General features: G+C 30.1%; 1 pseudogene; it reads left to right on the top strand.

Moving 5' to 3' along the window:
• The window catches only part of LOC142326530 (rapamycin-insensitive companion of mTOR-like), a 62270-nt pseudogene that overhangs the window by 15531 nt on the left and 31789 nt on the right, over positions 1–14950 (top strand).

The following is a 14950-nucleotide window of genomic DNA, read 5'->3' as shown; positions in this document are numbered from 1 at the left end:
ATTATATTTTTGTATTATTTTAGAAAGCTGTGTTGGATTTATTGTATGATTTATTATGTTTGGCTCAACCAGAATGGAGTGATGAAATTAGTGTAGCATTAGATGCAGTTGATCCTTCTAAATATCAGGAATCATTTAGGTTATCTGATGGATTTGTTGCTGCAGAGGGTAAAGCTGTTCTACCTCATATATCTAAATCGAGGTAAAAGTTTTATTAGATGGTTTAGTTTTTACTTTTGTGTACTTTTCTCCTTTTATATATTTATTCATTATTATTTATTCAGTAAATCATGAAGAGTAAATCATTATGATCATAATAAAATTTCTGCACTCTGTTAATCTCATCAACATTTTGATTTTGTTCAAATATGAGCTTAATTTTTTGAGAATATTGATGCACTGCAAGGTATACCTACATATAAAATAAAGATATCTTCTCTTTTTATGTTTAATGTACGAATTTTTTATTCTTTCTGCTGCAGCCTCAGTGGCTGAAAAAAATTACGTTTATATGATACTTTTAGCGCCAATTCCAGATAGCATATTTTTTATAGTAAAATATTTTTCTTTCTTTTTTAGAACATGTGAAGTTTCTTCATTAAATTGATAATTAATTACTTTTTCTTGTGCTTGAATGTTCATATTTTCATTAAAAATTGATGCCATTTCTGCCTTATGAAGTGTAAATAACACTCAAATATAGTTCTCTAAACTTCCTTTTTCTAAATGTTTGTTTATTGTATGTATTGCTTATAAGTGTTCCTGAAATCATAGTTTAAATTTTGAAGCGGTAGAGATCTCTGCGTGGTTAAAAACAAAAATGAAGAAAGAGCATGTGGGACAATTTCTTAATTATAACAATATTATTATTTATCTTATTGAAAACAAAATGGAAAATATACATTATTAACTAGGAACAAATTAAGTGAGTCAGTTTCTCTATTTTATTGATTCCCATTTAATGTTGAGAAAGAAAGATAAAGGAAATTGGCTGATCTTGTAGTTTTGTTTCTTTGGGACAGTATTATTTTTACAATATACTATTGTAAATTATTTTTAGTAGGTTCCATGAAAGATTAGATTGTATAATTCTTTAATATCCAAAATTTCATTTTTTTTTTCTTTCAGAGTTAATCTTGTGGAAGTTCATTTGTCATTATTATTATACTGTTTTTTGGAAGCTGGTTTATTAGATGCAATTGTAGAAGTGATTGTATCTGATGACACATTTTTATCTGTCAGAGCTACCATTTTATTAGGTAATTTATTTACTTTTTTCATTAAAAATATTGTAAAATTTTTACTTTTTTAATTAATTGATAAAATAATAAATATTATGTTCAGAAAATCACAATGTGAAGGTGATTGATTGTAAAGTAGTACATGATTTTAAATTGGAAAAATTTTTTAATAACTGTTTACAAAAACTATTTAAAATCTAAAACTAAATTGGCATTTTGAATGTTAAACAGTCATTAATAAATTTTAGGAATATTGATAAGAAACTTTATTTTCAGATTTTAAACAGTTATGAATGGTTTACCAATTTATATTGATATTCAGTTTGCATAGATCCTTCTTTATATCTTTCATGTGTGTGTGTGTGTGTGTATATAGTATATATAGTATATATATATATATATATATATATATATATATATACACACACACACACAAATAAAAATAAATGTTTGTTTGTTTGTTTGTCCCATATGTGTTCATATACCATTCATCCAATTGTGATGAAACTTTGATGAGTTGTGTGCACACTTTTGAAGGTTTCTGAATTAATTTGGTGGCACTGGGGTTGAGATATTTAGAAAAATTGTATTTATGTATTTTGTATTATATATTATATATTATATATGTAATTGTATTATGTGTAATATGTATTACATGAAAAGAAAATTTTTTGCAAAAACTATACCCGCTACGTGGTGCCGGTGTAGAGATATTCACAAAACAAATACACAGACAGACTTTCTTTTTCTATATATATAAAAGGCAGTGTTCATATGTATGTCTACTATAGACTAAAAACTATTGGACTGATTTATGTGCAGGAAAAATGGATAAAGAGAAAATAAGAAAATAAAATAAAATAAATTCCCTTTCTCCTCAAAAAAGGAGAAAGGGAAATAGGGAACAAGAGAAACAGGGAAAAAGGGATAAAGTGAAAGGTTATTAGGGATAAAGGGATAAAGTTCTGTAATGTTCAGTTGTTTAATGTTTTATCAAACTTTCAATTGTGTTCATTTAATCTATGTATACACTCAGATCTAGCAATAGCGAAGCATTGCCAAATCTGCTTGTTTCATATAGATTAAAATTGTTGTAGATTAAAAAATAGTCAGTAAAGAATGTTAGTAGTCATCCGCTAATATAAACCGACTCTCTTTGGCACATTTTTGCTTGTTTCAAGACTGCAATTTTTTTATTGTTTTGTTAATTTAGTTGCTTTATATAAAGCAAGTTATGACCGATTTCAATTGTAAGTTCAGTTTTAATAACTCTGCTTAATTGATGCCTACATAGAGTAATCCAGTCGGCTCAAATCAGGTATCAATTTGTTTAAATCTCTTTAAGAAGTCAAATTTTCAGATACTGACAAGGATAAGAGATCAGCCTACAATAGAATTTATTGATGCTGATTTGCTTGGTGGTAGGAATGGTGCTTTTTACTTTAAATTTAAAATTCAATTTGGCATCATTTTGGAATAAACTTTGTTTAAAGATTTTTGAGCAGTTCAAATAGAGAATTTTGATATGGTCAGCTCCACACCCATCTTGTTCTTTTTCTATCAGCGAAGAGGAGCTGTGAATTTTTTAGATTGCTAATATTAATTGCCTTTGGATCAAGAAGCCATCGCTCTGTCATTAATTTATTTCTTTCCCTGTTTTTAATGTAAACACTTAATTAAAATTATTTTTGTTAAAACTGTTTACAATCATTTTTTGTATTTTTTTTTTAACAGGAGAATTGTTGCATTTAATTCACTTATTGCTTCCACCAGAGTGTTGCCATTTAACACCTGCACTTCCAAATCTTTTGTCATACGCAGTACGAGGCCGTCCAGCGACTTGTATAAATCGTCCAAACATACAGACTACTGAAAAACAATATACAGAATCACATTTTCAACGCTTTAAAAGAGATTCGATTCAACATGATCGACAAAAGAAAAAAGAAAGTATTTCTAGTGTTTGCCGAACTGAGAGAGTACGTACTGTCAGTAGTCAGAGTTGTCGTTCAAGAACTGTATCGGATAGTTCTGGTGATTGTAGTCATATTGATCGTCCTGACTCTGAAACGATCTTACCTCCATCTGCAAATGGATTACAAAATGTGAGTTGAGATTTATTTAAATGAATTTCTTTTATAGAAAAAAAAACTTGAAAAATGGAATTTTAAATCTTATTATTATTATTAGTTATTCGACAGTAGAGTGCACCGTTCCATAACTTTTATTCTTTGTCTTACTCATAATTTAATGTACAGCTATCTATTTTATAAATATTTTAATCTTTGCTTTCTTTTATGTTTTAGCTATTTAAAATTGCTTATAGAATTGAATTTGACCATTAATATCGTAATGTTTGTCCGACTGATATTTTTCTTTGTTTTATAAGATTCTGTACAAATTTTTTTTTCTTCAGTTTGTTTTAAAGCATTTTCATGTTTTATAAAAAGTTACAAAATGTTTTCCTGTTCTTTGAAAACAGAATTTTGGATTGGGATTCTGCTTATTTCAATAGACAATATCTTAAAAGAAATTAAAAAAAAAAAATCAACTTTCAAAAAGTGGACTTCCCAATAAAGTAGCAGTTTTGTTGTGCTGGAAATAATAATAACTGATATAATCCAAAGTTTTTATGAATTTAGAAATGAAGGATCTCCTTAAGTTTTTTTAAACAAATAATTTTTATACTTAAAAATTTTTGTAGTGGACCACAATTAAAGTGCTTAATTTAAAAATAAAAAAATAACAAAAAATAATTAATTAAGAGCATAGTTTCTTTCAGGTAAATTTAATAACTAACATATACTGTTTTTGGAATTTTTAATTTTAATTCTTATTCGGTACAACATTACAGTACATCATTGTTCTGTATCTCTAGAAAGAGTTCTAAAAGCAATTTCAAAGTGTCACCGACATTTAAATAGTTTAATATGATGAGTTTTTTTTACATGCAGACATTTTTTAAAGTTCTGAATTTTTATATCGATCCTAAGATACCTTTTTTCTATTAATTTTAAGGACTTCAAGAACAGCAAGTGTTCTTCGTGATGTGAGAGATGCTTTATCAGACATTGCTGAGAAACACAGCAAAGGGACTGTTGGAAATGGCACTGATAACAATCCTTATGTCCCTGAATTTGATACATATACTGGAGCCTATAATATTCAATGTTCCAGAACTGTTACCTTTATCCCCAAATCCACTTCTGGAATATGATATCCTTAATGAACCAGATCCAGTTAATTTTGATCCACCGTATTCCAGTAGGGCTCAACAACATGGTCTAACAGCTGTTTCACATTGTCTCAACTTCATCGGTTGCTACGTAAACGTCCAGCACCTGCTTCTATATTTCTTGATCATCTTATTACTTGTTTTTTTTTTTTTTTTTTTTTGTCTTCAGTCATTTGACTGGTTTGATGCAGCTCTCCAAGATTCCCTATCTAGTGCTAGTCGTTTCATTTCAGTATACCCTCTACTACCTACATCCCCAACAATTTGTTTTACATACTCCAAACGTGGCCTGCCTACACAATTTTTCCCTTCTACCTGTCCTTCCAATATTAAAGCGACTATTCCAGGATGCCTTAGTATGTGGCCTATAAGTCTGTCTCTTCTTTTAACTATATTTTTCCAAATGCTACTTTCTTCATCTATTTGCCGCAATACCTCTTCATTTGTCACTTTATCCACCCGTCTGATTTTTAACATTCTCCTATAGCACCGCATTTCAAAAGCTTCTAATCTTTTCTTCTCAGATACTCCGATCGTCCAAGTTTCACTTCCATATAAAGCGACACTCCAAACATACACTTTCAAAAATCTTTTCCTGACATTTAAATTAATTTTTGATGTAAACAAATTATATTTCTTACTGAAGGCTCGTTTAGCTTGTGCTATTCGGCATTTTATATCGCTCCTGCTTCGTCCATCTTTAGTAATTTTACTTCCCAAATAACAAAATTCTTCTACCTCCATAATCTTTTCTCCTCCTATTTTCACATTCAGCGGTCCATCTTTGTTATTTCTACTACATTTCATTACTTTTGTTTTGTTCTTGTTTATTTTCACGCGATAGTTCTTGCGTAGGACTTCATCTATGCCGTTCATTGTTTCTTCTAAATCCTTTTTACTCTCGGCTAGAATTACTATATCACCAGCAAATCGTAGCATTTTTATCTTTTCACCTTGTACTGTTACTCCGAATCTAAATTGTTCTTTAATATCATTAACTGCTAGTTCCATGTAAAGATTAAAAAGTAACGGAGACAGGGAACACCCTTGTCGGACTCCCTTTCTCATTACGGCTTCTTTCTTATGTTCTTCAATTATTACTGTTCCTGTAAATGTTAGCAATCGTTCTTCTATCTCTATATTTGAACCCTAATTTTTTTAAAATGCTGAACATTTTATTCCAGTCTACGTTATCGAAAGCCTTTTCTAGGTCTATAAACGCCAAGTATGTTGGTTTGTTTTTCTTTAATCTTCCTTCTACTATTAATCTGAGGCCTAAAATTGCTTCCCTTTTCCCTATACTTTTCCTGAAACCAAATTTGTCTTCTCCTAACACTTCTTCCACTCTCCTCTCAATTCTTCTGTATAAAATTCTAGTTAAGATTTTTGATGCATGACTAGTTAAACTAATTGTTCTGTATTATTACTTGTATTGATCGGAAAGAATCTCCAGATTGGTTTGATCTTGCAAGAACTAAAGGAAAATCATCATCAAATAAAAATAAATTAACTCAGGTTCGTTTTTTTAATCATTTTCTTCATTTTATTTATTAATAAATAAATACTAGAACGTACCGAATTTGTACATTCTGTTGTATGTTCAAATTTTTGCTTTCTAGACAAAGAAAATAAAAAGGAAAAACAAAGTAACATAGAGATTAAAAACAGATTAGCATAAGGGAGCAGAATTTTTAGAAATTCACATTGTTCTTTTTAAATATAGATGTTACAAAAGAAATTTTTTTAAATTTTATGATGAATGTCCAGAAACGAATGTTTTAGGATTAAAAAAACAGCAGTTGTGGGAAATATAATTTGAGAATACATTGTTAAACATTTTTTTTGTACATAGTCAAAAAAGTTTAGCCAGTTTTTCATTTAAGGAAACAAATGGTAATTACACGGTGGCAGATCTAAGATGTATGCAGGATGATCAAAAATGTTTTCATCCAAACTGCCCCAAAAGTTCTTGAGTACAGTGGACATGCATTATTGTAGATGAATAAAACCTGGATGTCAACATGTCCTGTCGCTTGTTTTGGATTGCTCTTCATAGCTTTTTTCAGGTGTTACATTACACTCCTGCATTTATTGTAGCATCAGGGTTCATAAATGTAATAAAAATACCCTTTTTTCTGTCCCAGAAGACTATTGTTCTGAAACATAATGCAAAAGGCTAAATGAAATTGTTGGAAAATGAAATGAAAGCTCTGTAATGGTAATGCACTGATTAGTATGAATTTTTTTCATCAACTTTTGCTACCAGTTCAACAGACAGAATACTAGGCCCGCCATATCATTTTTTCGTGAACATTTGAGCATCCATTTTTAAATACAATCACACACGGGTGTAACATCACCGCTTCATTGCACGTTAATTCATTATTTCTTTCCCACAAGCATCATATAGTTTGTAATTTTTTTTTTATGAAAGTAATCTAATACCTGATCTCACTTCACGACCGGTGGAATTTTCTGTAACAATCTATTTTAAACACTTGTAAATATTAACAAGATGTGTCAAATTCCACATAACGGACCTTCATGTGTATGAGTCAGACTAACACGAAATGCTGCTACCCTCATTCACAAACAAGAAAACTTAAGCTACATTCTGGATAGCTCTCTTATATGGAGCAAAACACAAGCAATAGGAAAAACAAAAAAACAAAGAAAAGAGCTCTTAGAAATATGATTTTACAAGGTGTTGAAAATTAACTGGATTGACAAAAAATATGTAACATAAATTGTGATAAGATTATATGAAACAAACAAACCTTAAGACAGGCGAGACAGCGGAAACATTTGTGGGTGAATTTTGAACATTTGAATTATGTTGAGTTTTATTAGCTGATATATGGATATCAGCTAATAAAATGAGTATATATCATATCAGCTAATTCATTTAGTTAAATGATTGATGAAAAAAAAGTGTTGACATCTTTGTCTGTACTTCATTACAACTTAAACTTATATTTATTTTTATTATTTTCTTTAATTACAGTTATTAACAAAAGAGTGTGATGAAGCAATAAAGGAATCAGGTGTGTTGTCTGTTAAAGATCCATTCATTTGGAACTGGGATTCAGTTAGGTAACTAAATTTTATTTGTACGTTTGGGATAAATAATTGGACATAAATTAAGATGATTCAGTTTTCTGTCATTCCTTGTAAGTAATGTCTGTGTAGTGTTTCTTGATTACCCACCGGGTTGGTCTAGTGGTGAACGCAACGCGTCTTCCCAAATCAGCTGATTTGGAAGTCGAGAGTTCCAGCGTTCAAGTCCTAGTAAAGCCAGTTACTTTTACACGGGTTTGAATACTAGATCGTGGATACCGGTGTTCTTTGGTGGTTGGGTTTCAATTAACCACACATCTCAGGAATGGTCGAACTGAGAATGTACAAGACTACACTCATACATAACATCCTCATTCATCCTCTGAAGAATTATCTAAACAGTAGTTACCGGGGAGGCTAAACAGTAAAGAAAGAAGAAGTGTTTCTTGATTATTTTGTTTACAGTAATTTTATAATATTGAGTATCTATTTACCTATAGCTTATGTTTGTTGTTTTTGAGTTATATACAAAGATTAATTATTTAATCAGTCTCTGTTGGTTCAGGGTTTCCTTGTACTGTGTGAGGATTTTTTGTTTGTTAAATATTTATATTTATTTATTATTTATTATGCTTTTACGGCCAACATGGGACCACTTAAGTCAATTTTAGTTGGATCTTTTCTGAGAAAAGCGTGTTATTTTACTCTTTCGAGCTGCCCAGAATTTCTTCATCCATTCAGATCTTGCTCTCTTTTCTTCATCCGTAAACACCCTCTTCGTTGTATTTTGTCGTTTGTCTGTCTTTTGTTTAAATCTAATGCTTTTATCTTTTAGCTTTGTAATTTTTCCAGTTTTATTCTGTAGGTCAGTCAGAGAAATATTTATATTACTCTTCATAAAAAAGTTTCATTTTTGAATTAACTATGATTTCTGTTATATAGTAGGAATGTGGAGGATATGGTTCATTTCATCATCGATTGTTGTTAATTTTTGCCTGATTTTGACTGAAGTCATAGAAAAGTTTTTAAAAACACTTTTTAGTTAAAAATGAACTACTTGAGTGTCTTAATGGGTCAAACTGGTTAAAGTTAAGTTGGCATTGTAAATGTGTCTGGTAATTTAGTTTTAGTTTATGAATTAAACTATTGATTATTTTTTATTCACCTTCTGTTACAGTTTCTTGATTAACATAAATTTTATTCGTTTTTAATTTTAAAATTTCCAATTTATATGCATTTAATGTTATTTCTTTCTTTTAACTTTAAGAGAAAAAACATAGCTTGTCATTTTGTGTTCATTTTATTTTTTGGATTTGTAACATAATAAATTAAATTTTATTTTATAAGTGCAATATTCAGTTTTTGTTTTTGTGTTTTCTCTTCTTTTTTTTATATATACCCATAATTATAATTTAAATCATTAAGTCATTTTTTATTTTTCATGGATTTTATTTTTATGGTTATTTGTAAAGTGTTCAGTATCTTTTCAACTTAATTATAGCGTTTTATTTTTGTAGTTCATTTTATAACTGATGGGTCACATCAAAAAGTGGTTTAGGTCAGATTTTGTCAATTTTACAGAAGAACTTTTTTTATGATAACACGTTTAAGAAGTTCTTTTTTTAAAGGTAACTTGTAAATAAATAGTTTTTTTTTAAATATCAAATCCAAAAAAAATGAAAAATAAAAAAACAAAAATATAAAATATTTTTATTACCTTGATACAAAATTTACATGCTAAAATTATACAATTTTTCCCCTTTGAATATTATAATAATTGAAACTACATGTTAGTTATAAAATGAAAGAATAATTTAAATATCATAAATAGCACTGAAAAATGTTATTAATATAATTAAATTATAATAATACATTTTTAGTAATATTAAAATATTATTAAAAAAAATTATTTATTTAATGACAATGAAACTTTATACTACTTTTCAACATAGTCCCCAGCAACATTTAGACACTCGTTCTATCATTCTGTCAGCTTTCTGATTCCTACGGCATAGAAGTCTTTAGTTTGCTGTTTGAACCATTCATGTACTGCTTTTTTTATCGCTTTGTTGTCAAACTTTTTACTGCATAAAAAGTCATTGAGTAAGCTGAACAAATGAAAATTGGATAGGGAGAGGTCTAAGTTACAAGGAGGATGTGGCAACACTTCCCAACCCAACTTCTAGAGCGTTTATCCCGTTCCCTGAACGATGTGGAGATGCACGTTGCCATGCAAGAGAATCACACCTTTTGAGAGAGTGTCCTAACCTTTTCGCCTTTTCACGAGTCTCACTTTCTGTTTGAGCATATTAGAATAGTACTCGCTGTTCATGGTATGTTGTTCTAAATAATCGCTAAACATTTGGTCTCGTGTTTCCCAGAAGGTCGTTAATATCCCTTGACCGGCTGATGCATGAGTTTCAAATTTTTTTGTTGTAGATGAATCCGGATGTTTCCATTCAAGACTTTGCTGTTTGGATTCAGACTCAAAATGGTGTGTCTACATTTCATCAGAGATAAAAGTGATTACCTTTGACTTCAATCTGTTCATTGAGCCCAGAATAAATCCAAATCTGGGTGTCTTTATGTGCTTGAGTTAACCGTCTTGGAACCCATCTCAAACACATTTTGCGATAATTCAGCACATCATGAATGATTGAATATGTGGTTCTAATACTAATATTATACAAACTAGCAGTTCGGAAAATTTTGACTCGCTTGTCTTCCCAAATAAGACCATTTATGCAAAAATAAAAAAAAACTATTTATGCGGTCTGCAGCGCAGTGGTCAAAACTTCAACTGGTCTTCCAGAGCGATTGAGATCAGTCATACTTGTTCTGCCTGAATTAAACTGTTTCACCATAACAGTAACATGTTTTATACACGTTACTGCAATTTAAACACTTTTCATTGTACTATATTTTCATTGTATCAGTAAATTTAATTGATTTTTGAAAAATTCTGTTTTTTCCAGCATATTCCATAAATTGAAATAAATTCTGTTTTGTGGACTTCAGTCTCTTTAAAATTTTGTCGTGTTAAATATTATTTTTATCACTATTTGTATCTCTTAAACTTTTACATAACAGATTATGTTTTCACTGACTAACGATACTTGTTTGATGATATAAATAAGAAATTTGCTCGTCATTGCTACTTATCTCTTAATACTTATCGTAATACTTAATACTGTAATCTATACTGTTATCGTAATACTTATTGTGTTACTTATCGTAAATTGTTTAAGGATCTGTTTTCCACCTTCAGCTGGTAACAGCTGCAAAACATTTAATTCATTTGCATCAGTAATCATTGCTAAACTTATGAAGTGATAATTTACTCTTTTTACTAATGTAAGTTAATCTGATATAGCTGTTACTCAATTACTTATAAAATAAAAATTATTTTAAAAACAATTAAACATTTAAAATTATTTTCAAAATCAAAACTGAATTACAGCAAAAATAGCAAAAATATGTTCACAATGTAACAGTTAAACTAAAACAAACGGTCGATGCATGAAAGGTGATTGAAATTAAACTGTATTATGAGTAATGATGGTCTTTATGAAAATAGGATAAATATCCAGAGTACAGAGAATGACATGTGGACTTAGCTCCTTCTTTTTGGTGTTATAAAACATCAATTTATTTGTGACTGAGCTTGTTGTTTTACTATAATAAATGAATAGGATTATGTGATTCATCTTTTTTTTTTTTGTCTTCAGTCATTTGACTGGTTTGATGCAGCTCTCCAAGATTCCCTATCTAGTGCTAGTCGTTTCATTTCAGTATACCCTCTACATCCTACTCCCCAACAATTTGTTTTACATACTCCAAACGTGGCCTGCCTACACAATTTTTCCCTTCTACCTGTCCTTCCAATATTAAAGCGACTATTCCAGGATGCCTTAGTATGTGGCCTATAAGTCTGTCTCTTCTTTTAACTATATTTTTCCAAATGCTTCTTTCTTCATCTATTTGCCGCAATACCTCTTCATTTGTCACTTAATCCACCCATCTGATTTTTAACATTCTCCTATAGCACCGCATTTCAAAAGCTTCTAATCTTTTCTTCTCAGATACTCTGATTGTCCAAGTTTCACTTCCATATAAAGTGACACTCCAAACATACACTTTCAAAAATCTTTTCCTGACATTTAAATTAATTTTTGATGTAAACAAATTATATTTCTTACTGAAGGCTCGTTTAGCTTGTGCTATTCGGCATTTTATATCGCTCCTGCTTCGTCCATCTTTAGTAATTTTACTTCCCAAATAACAAAATTCTTCTACCTCCATAATCTTTTCTCCTCCTATTTTCACATTCAGCGGTCCATCTTTGTTATTTCTACTACATTTCATTACTTTTGTTTTGTTCTTGTTTATTTTCATGCGATAGTTCTTGCGTAGGACTTCATCTATGCCGTTCATTGTTTCTTCTAAATCCTTTTTACTCTCGGCTAGAATTACTATATCATCAGGAAATCGTAGCATCTTTATCTTTTCACCTTGTACTGTTACTCCGAATCTAAATTGTTCTTTAACATCATTAACTGCTAGTTCCATGTAAAGATTAAAAAGTAACGGAGATAGGGAACATCCTTGTCGGACTCCCTTTCTTATTAGGGCTTCTTTCTTATGTTCTTCAATTGTTATTGTTGCTGTTTGGTTCCTGTACATGTTAGCAATTGTTCTTCTATCTCTGTATTTGAACCCTAATTTTTTTAAAATGCTGAACATTTTATTCCAGTCTACGTTATCGAAAGCCTTTTCTAGGTCTATAAACGCCAAGTATGTCGGTTTGTTTTTCTTTAATCTTCCTTCTACTATTAATCTGAGGCCTAAAATTGCTTCCCTTGTCCCTATACTTTTCCTGAAACCAAATTGGTCTTCTCCTAACACTTCTTCCACTCTCCTCTCAATTCTTCTGTATAAAATTCTAGTTAAGATTTTTGATGCATGACTAGTTAAACTAATTGTTCTGTATTCTTCACATTTATCTGCCCCTGCTTTCTTTGGTATCATAACTATAACACTTTTTTTGAAGTCTGATGGCAATTCCCCATTTTCATAAATATTAGACACCAGTTTGTATAATCTATCAATCGCATCCGTACCTGCACTGCGCAGTAATTCTACAGGTATTCCGTCTATTCCAGGAGCCTTTCTGCCATTTAAATCTTTTAATGCTCTCTTAAATTCAGATCTCAGTATTGTTTCTCCCATTTCATCCTCCTCAACTTCCTCTTCTTCCTCTATAACACCATTTTCTAATTCATTTCCTCCGTATAACTCTTCAATATATTCCACCCATCTATCGACTTTACCTTTCGTATTATATATCGGTGTACCATCTTTGTTTAACACATTATTAGATTTTAATTTATGTACCCCAAAATTTTCCTTAACTTTCCTGTATGCTCCGTCTATTTTACCAATGTTCATTTCTCTTTCCACTTCTGAACACTTTTCTTTAATCCACTCTTCTTTCACCAGTTTGCACTTCCTGTTTATAGCATTTCTTAATTTCCGATAGTTCCTTTTACTTTCTTCATCACTAGCATTCTTATATTTTCTACGTTCATCCATCAGATTCATCTTATAAAATAAAAAAGAATGGACTAAACCCCTGTTAATGTTGTATCTTTTAGTATGTTTCTGTTTACATTGTTCATTCTAAAATTGTTTTGTATTATTTTTTTTTTTTTATTACTGATATTTAATAAGATGTGGTTTCATTATTTTGCAACTCCTTTGATGGTCAGTTGAGCAGTAATATAGTCTGAGCTTTTTTTTTTGCTTAGTTTTTTTTAACATTGTTGTGATGTAAGATGTTTTCTATATAATTTTTCAAAAAGCCATTTGATTATTATTATTTTGGTATATTTTTATTTCATAACAAATTATTCTTGCATAATTAAAACAATCAAAAGTCAGGATATTCTTAAGTTATGAAACTGGCCTTTTTTATTTTTAGAGTAAAGCAGCTTGCCTTTATGAGTCAAGTCAACGGCAGTTCTTACGTAAATTGGTTCAATTTTTATTGCCAAAAAGTCGACAATTATCAAGGATTGATGTTGGAATCGATAGACGAGCTGTCAATATATATATATACATTAACTGGATTTGAACTCATTGGCTGTTTACTACAAAGTCCAGAAGAGGTAGGTAATACATTTTAATATTTATTTAAGAAATTAATTTACATGCGTTGTAGTTGATACTATTAAATTATTTTATAGCAATCACATGGTTACCTTTATTTTTTTAACACTGTAGATAAACACTACTGTGTTTTCATCTCCATTCTCTTTCATTTACAGCTGAACTGTTGAGTTTATAGTTTACACTTTGTTTTAGTTTATCTTTAAGTTTTAGTTTTTCTGTCACTTCTTCTTTTTACCTTCTGCTGCACATTTTTGTAATATTTTAATTAACCCTTTGTTTATCATAATAATTCCCCAGGCAGTTGGCTTGTCTAATATAAAATGTTTTGATGAAGCTTTTATTTTTGTTCAATAAAATTCCGCTTGTGAAAATGTGATGCACATGACCTAATATCGGATTCAGCAATGTGTATCAATTCTGTCTACCAAGCTAGCTTTGCTTGGAGTTCTGCAACTGATGGAATACAAATCAACAACTCTACAAGAATATTTTGTTTACCAACAAGGCAAATTTCATTCGAGATGACTTCAACAACTTATGCAATGAGCGTACATGGGCAGAAGTAATTCCTCATGTAACTGTGGAAAGCAATTTTCAGTACTGATGTAGTGTTAATGTACGGTACAGCTTTCTTCACAATCAACTGTTTGGACCATTCATATTACCTGGCTATTTAAATGCTTGAGGTATACTTGCACTTTCTTCAAAAAGAATTGCCGTAGCTGCTTGAAGATGTTTCTCTAGCGCTGAGACACAAAGTATACTAAAAGCTCGATGGCACACCTCCATACTTTTTCGTCACTTGTTAATTGGACTTACTTTTATAATCATTTCTCTGAGAAATGAATTGGCCATGGAGGTCCACATCTTGTGAAGAATTAATTGTCTGCATTATAGTTTGGCTGAGGAACTTAAGGACAGCCCTGAAGAAATAAAAATATAAACAGAAGCGTGCCAAGAAATTTGTTGAAAATGGCGGGCTCATTTTTGAACATTTATTATAAACTGGTATGTATAATCCACTTTGGTCTTGTGTACTATTTATAAATAATATTCAAATTTTTCTAACTTTTCTTTCTTTGTTTTATCCAACATATCTTATACCATTTTGTTCATAATTAAATTCTTTACAAGTTTTGTTTAAATTTTTTATAAAATTTATTATATGTCAAACATAAAAAATAGTGATTTTACCCTAATTTATTAGTTTTCACCCCTGATTTCTCAAAATCTATATTTTTTTAAA

The sequence above is a fragment of the Lycorma delicatula genome, chromosome 6 (genome assembly GCF_047948215.1).
Source record: "Lycorma delicatula isolate Av1 chromosome 6, ASM4794821v1, whole genome shotgun sequence".
Taxonomy (NCBI): domain Eukaryota; kingdom Metazoa; phylum Arthropoda; class Insecta; order Hemiptera; family Fulgoridae; genus Lycorma; species Lycorma delicatula.
The sequence above is the reverse complement of the archived record's forward strand: the minus strand, read 5'-3'. Positions and strand labels throughout refer to the sequence as shown.